This window comes from Perognathus longimembris, chromosome 1, assembly GCF_023159225.1.
Source record: "Perognathus longimembris pacificus isolate PPM17 chromosome 1, ASM2315922v1, whole genome shotgun sequence".
NCBI classification, from domain to species: Eukaryota; Metazoa; Chordata; class Mammalia; order Rodentia; family Heteromyidae; genus Perognathus; species Perognathus longimembris.
In genome coordinates, this window is record NC_063161.1 from 133,943,369 (window position 1) to 133,951,536 (window position 8,168).

Here is an 8,168-nt window from a genome sequence, read left to right on the forward strand (position 1 = left end):
TTTTATCCTCTTTGCTGACAAGTTGTTTTTTTTTAACCTGAAATTATTCAAGTCCATAACCATGGCTTGTTGTCCTCCTTTCATGGGTTCAGTTTTACCAGAGTAGCTTTAATCTGAAATTTGTGGATGATTTGCGGTGGGGACCTTCTTTTATTTTCCCTATATGACTAGCAAGTTGCCCCACCCCCATTGCTTTGGAAACAATAGCATTCACACACACGACTTTGCTTGTGTAGTTGAGAGCATTGCTGACCTTCCATATCGGTATTGATCTATCCATTCTTCAGCTCTAATTCTTGTTCTTTTTCTTCTTCTGGTGTTGGGGTAGACCTAAGGACCTTGTGCTTGCTGAGTCAGTGTTTTACCAATTGAGCCACATCTGTAGCCTGGCTTTTTGCTGTGATTTTAGGGATGGAATCTTGTGGACTTTCCCATGAACTTCTGGATTTTAGTTTCCCGAGTGGTTAGGATTCCAGGCTGGAGGCGCCAGTATCCAGCCAGCTGCTAACTCTTACATGTTTTACTCCTTTATAATATAAGTTAATATTGTTAGGCTGGAGTTTGTATTATCACTCATTAAAAAGAACATCCTATGTTTTATGAAATATTTCTAATTCTAACATGGCTTTATTTGGTATTGTAATATGTTTGTTATATAATGTATATTGCTGTCATGCTTTTAAAGAATTTGTAGTTTGGCTCAGGTTAAGCAGTACAAGCCAATCTCTGTGTGAGGTGCTGTAGAGAAAGTTAGGAGCCCATGTGTGGGCTGGTTGTAGACTGGAAGTGTTGGAGGACCAAGGATCTAACCCAGATTGATGAGGGTTGTGGCACTGAATGTTTGCAACAGATAATGATAGCATTATCATGATCATGGATCAATTTTTACTGTTTGGCCATTAGGCTTCCTGATGGACTTTCATCCAGTGCATCTGTCACTTTAAGAAATTATTCTCTTGATGACCATAATGATGGTGGTGGTGATGGTGGTGGTGGTGGTAATGGTGATGATGACAGTAATGGGATGTTGAACTTTCTCAGGTGATTTGTTTTTGTTTTTTCATTATGATGACATGATGAATTCTACTAATAAGACTTTTCTGAAGTTGGGACACACGTGCCACTTCAGTTTTGGTTTGTTTCCTCCATTCTGTTCTTTATGAAGAGGCTCCCCCGCGTCTTTTGGTTCAAGCTTTGCCTCTCCTTTCAGTCTTCTGATCTCCTTGACCATTGTTCTGTGTTCTGGGAGAACTGCTCACACTTGTCTTCTGACTTCTTGCTCCTCTGAGTGTCCGACAGGAACCAGCAGTCTCCGCATCACTTGTAAGTGTGTTTGATGTGATGATTCTCAGACCCCACTCAGAGCTGCTGTGGCACTACCTTGTATCCTAACTAGGGTCCCCAGTGGCTGCATGGGTATGGGGACATGTGAGGTGCTGTATGATCTGGCAAAATAGGGATTCCTCTACACCTAGCAGCAATGCCAGCTCCTCCCCACCCCCCCACCCCCCGCTTTTACAGTATGGTGACCAGTCTAGTGAAAAGTTAGAAAGAGAGCAGTTCAACAGAGGTGCTGGGCCACCACCTAGCACCAGACTCACAAGGACTCTGTGGATAGGACAGGGAGGAAGTGCAGCCAGCTGCCGTGTGTGACATCATGAAATGAAGACAGTAGCCCAAAGGTTACCTGAATCTCTCCCAGCCTTGTTAGTCCAAAGAGAAAGAAACTGTGATGTTCCTGGTGAGCCTGTTGTATCCCTTAGTGAGTCCTGCCCACAATCATTTCTTTGCCCAATTTCTAAATATCCACTTTTACCTGGCCTTGAGTAGAGAGAGGGTAATGAAGAGATTCCAGCAGGGCTGTTTGGTGTCAGGAGAAACTTCTGGGGTCATTGCAGAAGGAGCCATATTTCTGTGTCCCAGTGTTGTATAGAGGTGGGAAGAGAATTCACATACCTGAATTATATTTCTCTGTGCAGGGGGAAAGATGTATTATTTTAAGGAGAAAATTGATTATTTCGACTTCTTATCTGTCATGGCAGGAAAAATCTTAAAGACACACACACACACACACACACACACACACACACACTATGGAAGTAGTTCTAAAGAGAAAAGGAATCTTTACAATAATCCAAACCCCTGTATTCCCTGGAGAAAGTTGGAACAATACCCACGCCTGGCTTCTCATTGTGGAGCTGAAAAACATCCTACCTTTCTTAATGGCTATGTGAAGTTGTTGTCTCAACAGGAAATTCTGGCCATTGTTACACACTCTACTTGTTTATTATTAGTAGTTGGACCCCTTTGCATCACTGTAAACCTGAACAAAGCTTTTCCACACAAAGTCAGTCTTTCCTGAGACTCCCAGGAGCGGAGCAGAGTGAGCAGGCTCCAGTGTGCCCCTTTCATAGACAATGGAACTGAGGCTCTGAGGAATTCCTGGATTTGTTTGTCAAGGGCACATAAATGGCAGCCACAAGCTCAGACCTGTGCTTTGTGGCTGCTGGAGTCCAAATGTCTTTGCTCTTGAAGTTTTCCAGGCAGGTGATTTGACTTTTCTCTGTCGTCTGTGCACACAGACCAAACAGAGAGAAAGATCCAGTCCACAGGTGAGAACCACCTTCTGGAGTTTCATGGTAAATATGGTATGTGTCAGATGCCAATGGCTCTCGCCTGTAATCCTAGCTACCCTAGAGGCTGAGATCTGAGGGTAGTGGTTCGAAGCCAGCCTGGGAACAAAAGTCCATGAGAAGTCCCGAAGTAGAGCTATAACTCAAGTGGTAGAGTGCTAACCTTGAGCAATAAAACTAAAGCAGAGCCTACCCTGGCTGGCCCTGAGTTCAAGTACCAGTACCACTCCCACTCCCACCACACACATATCAATCTATCTGATATGAAACTTGGCAACCTTCCTTTCTTCACGTTAGATTCAGTTGCTTACTCATTTCTGCCCCCAGCTGCCAATCTCCCCCTTCTTATTCACATCTTTGTTAGGGTGTGACTGTGTTTTCATGGGATTTCTGGGTTAGGAGACAAGCATATGTCTAACTTGACAAGAAACTCTCAATCTGTCTCCCAAACTACCCTGTTTTACCTTCCTGCCAGCAATGTGGGGGAGAGCTCCTCTATGCAGGCCCTGTGGAGGTGCAATTGCAATGCTAGGTCAAACAGTTCTAAAACAAGGAAAGCCAACATATGGTATAAAGAAAAATTAGGATACCGGTTGAGCTCTAGGGTCTGAGGATGGGGATGATTTAGAAGAGATGGGAGGAAACTTTCTGAAGTGATGGAAATTCTCTATATCTTGATAGGGGTGTCAGTTGTGAGGTGGGCTTGCTGATTTCTCTTTTCTGTCATTTGCTATCAAGCAGACCCATATGCCAAATATTGGGTTCTGCAATCTGCCTTGCTCTTTGGTGACTCCTGAGAAGTGTCAGAGAGAGAGAGGAGAGACAGACAGACAGACACAAACACAGACAGGCAGAGACAGAGACAGAGAGACAGAGACAAACAGCCAGAGAAACTTTGGTTCAGTACTCTGCCTCTTCTTTAACTTGGCCTCTTCTTTCTCCTTCTAGGTTAACACCATAGCCGTACAACTTCCTTGTTAACATCCTCTTTTGAAGCTGTCAGGGAAGTCCATTAACAACTTCGTGGCAAAAAAAAAAAGCTTTCTTTGGAGCTCTGTCCAATGTTAATAAAACTGCATAATGAAAGCTGAAATGATAAATCATAACAATTATTCCATAGATATTCTAGGTCTGATATTTATTTCAGAACACACGGCCAAAAAGGTTTCAGAGGGGTTTCATTCGTAACTAGAACTTTGACTTGAACCATTTCACCCAGGGTGTGCTAATAAATCAAACTATAAACTTGGACTCTTTGTGCTAAAGGAATTTTGCAGGCCACATAGCCCAGTGCCTTTATGGAAGGCTGAATAAAAGCCCAGGGCTCTTGGTTTCCTGCAGATCTCTGATGACAGGGAGCCTCCTCAGCCAGACCCATGTGTCTCTGAGCAGTTTTGACCCTAAGCTGTCCTGGAATGAGCCACAATCTGTGTCTTTGTCACTCTTAGCCTCCAAGAACATTAGATTTCCCTGTCTAGTTTGCTGCCCATAGCCTTTTCTGCAACAGGCCTAGTTGCTTATAACATGCCTCCTGAGATTTGGATTGTCTACCTCCTCAACTTGCTTTCTCTTCCTTCTCCATTGGCATCCCAATCCAACATGACTCACCTGAGCCCTTGGGGGCTGAGTCCCTGAACACTGACAGGTAACATGCTATGTGCTGTGGGGAGAATAGGAGAGACCAGGCTCGGCCTTGTCATAGAGAAGGCATGTCTACAAAAGCCTCCAGTACAAGGCAGGCTGTGATCGGGCAGGGGAGAATAATTGTGTCCTATTCCCAACCCTGACCTCCCCACAAATTCCCACGCTCTGGTCTTGCTTTGCTGCACGCTGGCTAAACTAGACAACTGTGTAAGTTCAGGGCCTGGTTAGGGTAGGCTGCTCACCAAATATTTGATGAATGTAGGACAATGGATTAGTCTCTGTATTCTAAGTCCAGATTTCTTGGAGAGAGATTGATTGGCCCAACCTAGGTCAAAGATCCATCCTGGGTTTAATTAGCAGAAGAGGCAGGGCCACCTGGCACAAAAGCTACACTTTCTGGTCTAAGAACAAGGAATGTTCTATAAATGTGAGTGTGGTAGGGAGGAAATGATAGGTGCTGCAGATACATTATGAGTAATATCTCCATCATATATAATAGATAAGGCATGTAAAGCATTTATGACAAATCAAGATTTATCCTTTAAGATGGAAGTCCTTTCCCCACTCCCTTAGAGGAAATAGATCCAGAGACATGAAGTGTCTTTCTCAAGGTTTCGACTTATTCTGGCTCTGTTGGATTTACCAGGTATTGCCCAAGACTTCTAAAGGAGGAGGCCAGGAAAATGTGCAAAATCCTTCTCCCACCTGAATATTGAATTCCAGTGGCTCTATATTCTCATAGCTACAATCATTACTGATCCTTTTCTTTCTCTCTTTCTTATTCTTCTTGTTGGTCATGGGGCTTGAACTCAGAGCCTGGGCGCTGTCCCTGAGCCTTTTCGCTCAAGGCTAGCACTCATCACTTTGAGCCACAGCTCCACTCCCAGTTTTCTGGTGGTTAATTGGAGATAAGTCTCACAGACTTTCCTGCTGGGCTGGTTTTGAGTGACAATCCTCAGATGTCAGTCTTCTGAGTAGCTAGAATTACAGGTGTGAGCCACCGGCACCTGGCTAATTCTTCTCTTTATAAACCAACTATATCCTTCCCATGGCAAATAGAGAAATATTTCTCAAATGCACATCTGACCATTCCCTGTTCCTGCTTCAAATCCTTGCATGGGCCCTCAGTATGCTCTCAAACACTGAGTCCTGTGTGGCCCCAAAACTGCATAAGTCAGTACTGGTTCATCTGTCCAGGCTCTTTTATTTCCTTTCCTCTGCACTAGCATGCACACGTGTACACAGACGCACACACTCACATATATGCTATGTTGTCCAATCACACTTATTTCTACAACTATCCCTTTCTTGTGTCTAGGCCTTGGAACAAGGCAATGAAACAATGCTGAGTCCAGACCAACAGTAGATCAGGGGTCCTGAATGTGGTGCTGGCTTGAATAAGTGGCCTCTGGTTCACAGACAGACCTACAAAGGAAAGGAAGTGACCAGGAGTGGCAGAATGGGCACTGTAGGAGGTTCTCAAGTAGCAGGCGGCTTGGGGCAAGTCTGGAGCCAGAGCTAGAGCTACAGTCCTGAGAACTGGGGTTGGCAGTTGTATCTGGGGTTAATGTGTGGGACTCAGAGTGTTATTCAAGGCAATGGGCTGCAAGGCTGGGAGTGGTGTCAGGAAGGAGGCTGGGGCCTATCTCTTGAAGGTTCTGCTCCTAGGCTCACTGGATAGAGACAGGGGAGGGCCCGGCATCAGGGGGCCTCTGCTGGGAAAAGTTGAGAACAAGGAACCAGGCAGAGTGTTTTAATAGGTCTTTTACTCCCAGAAGGCAGAACAGAGTAGTTAAAATACAACAACAAAAGTCTGATTAGAGAGTTCCAAAGTAGATGTTTGACTCTTGTTGCTGTTTGATTTTTAAGACAGGGTCTTACGATGTCACCCAAGGTGACCTCAAACTCATGATTCTCCTGGCTTGGCCTTCCAGGTACTGGGCTCCCGGCAGTGCATTCCACACCAGCAGTGCCTGGCTTCCTCACGGAGCATTCAGCTATTACTTTGGCAGAGGAGAGACTACCTCTTTCTTTCTCCAGTGTGACCTCATTTCTGTTTCTCCTGAGATGCTCTGGGCCTTGGCTTCACTGACCCCAAGGACAAGACACCATCCAGAAAGCTAGTTGAGGAGCCCAGCTCTCATCTTGTCAAACCATTCAGATTTTACTCTCTGAGCATGACCACTGAGGTCACTTTAATGATGGACATCCTCCACACTGGTGGGAGGGAAGTAGCCGCTGTCCTATTCATTCCAGTGAGGCATACCAGTATCTTATCTGTCCTACGAGCCAACAAAGCTGAAAGGTCCATTTGTCATACACTTGAAGAAGGGAAGGAGAAGTCTACTAATATTTATTGAGGAGGCCTCATTCCTTTCTCGTGCACCATTGCACGTATACATATTTGCATCCATCTCATTGTTTCTGGAGGAAAGAACAAAGGCTTCATCAAATTACAGAGAGAACAGAGGTTGGATCTGAACCTCAGCTCTCAAGTTCCTCTGAGGTCTTTACATTTTGCCTTTCTGTACAGAGGAGACACCCAGAGAGGGTTGGCATGCCTTGTCAGAACTGTGATGATCACCCTACAGCACCGCAGATGGCCTGGACACTGGGGCTTTCTGGTCTTCACTTCACCCCCAGTTTCCCCAGCTGATATCAGGGGAAGGACTCATTCTGGCCCCAGGCCCCTGATGGATGACAGAAAGGTAGTGCTGCTTGTTTCTACAAGATGACTTACCCACAAAGATGAGAGGGCACCTCAGCTGCTCAGGTCTGCCTGTGGAATGAGCTGGCAAAGTATAGTTGCTTGTAGAGAATTTGACGAGCACAATCAGCTGCAAACTCCCAAGAAACAAATAGCCAGTGATCCAGAGGCTTGGTAGCCAGTGATCCAGAGGCTTGAATAACAGCCCCTCCACCAGATGGCTGCAGGAGCCTTGCCAGGAAGAGAAAATAAATGCTATCCCAGTCTGAATTTCCTCTTTGTCCTAGTCCCTGCTGTCTGTGGACCTCAGGGAAGCATCCCCACCCTTCTGTGCACCAGCCACCCAGATAGGGCCTTGTGTTCAGAGAGCTTAGGAGGCTTTCCCCAGATTTGGGTTTGGAGACAGGGGATTGGGCAAGGAAGCAGCTTTGTGGTCCCAGTATGAGTCACCGCAAGCTGGAGGAAGCGCACAGCTGTGTGCATCTGGACCCGGAATGCGGGGACACAAAGGACATTCTCAAGAAGCCCTGGGACCTTGTGGGTACAGATCAGGACGTTTATTCTGCATGGCGAGGACCCTCTGGGCACCTCAGGGCCTTGCCAGCAGGTCTTCGCAGTTGACCCATTGGGACCTGTGTGCCAACTGTTGCTGCATTTTGTCGCAGCCATGCCTGGAGCAAATCCTGGCCAGTGCATCCCACCAAACAGCCTCTTTGTGGCTCTAAGAATATTGCCATCTCAGAGCAAGGCCTCTGGGGACCTGAATCCCTGCACTTCCATTGTGAACCTGGACATGCTCTTTGGCCTTACTGAGCCTCAGTTTCTACTTCACTGAGCTTTAATAAGGACAGTAATGAGGTTGCAGTGTCTGTGCATGTAGCACACACAGGATTTGGAACGTGGCAGTCACTGCGTAAACATTGGTTTCCTGCTTCTCAGACTTCTGGAACCAAAGTCTTTCAGTTCCAAGCACTTCTTCTGTCACCAAATGTGCCTTCACTGGTCTGCAATGCAATCTTTCACTCTTGGCCTTTGGTAGAAGGTCCAGGTACAATCGTTTCCCATTTTCCCTGAGTGGATTCCTGTATCTTCTCCTCCGCGCCTCTCCTTCCCCTTCTCTCTCCCCCCCCCTCCTCCTCCTCCTCCTTTTTTTTGGTCAAGCCTCCACACATTCTGTTGGTAAG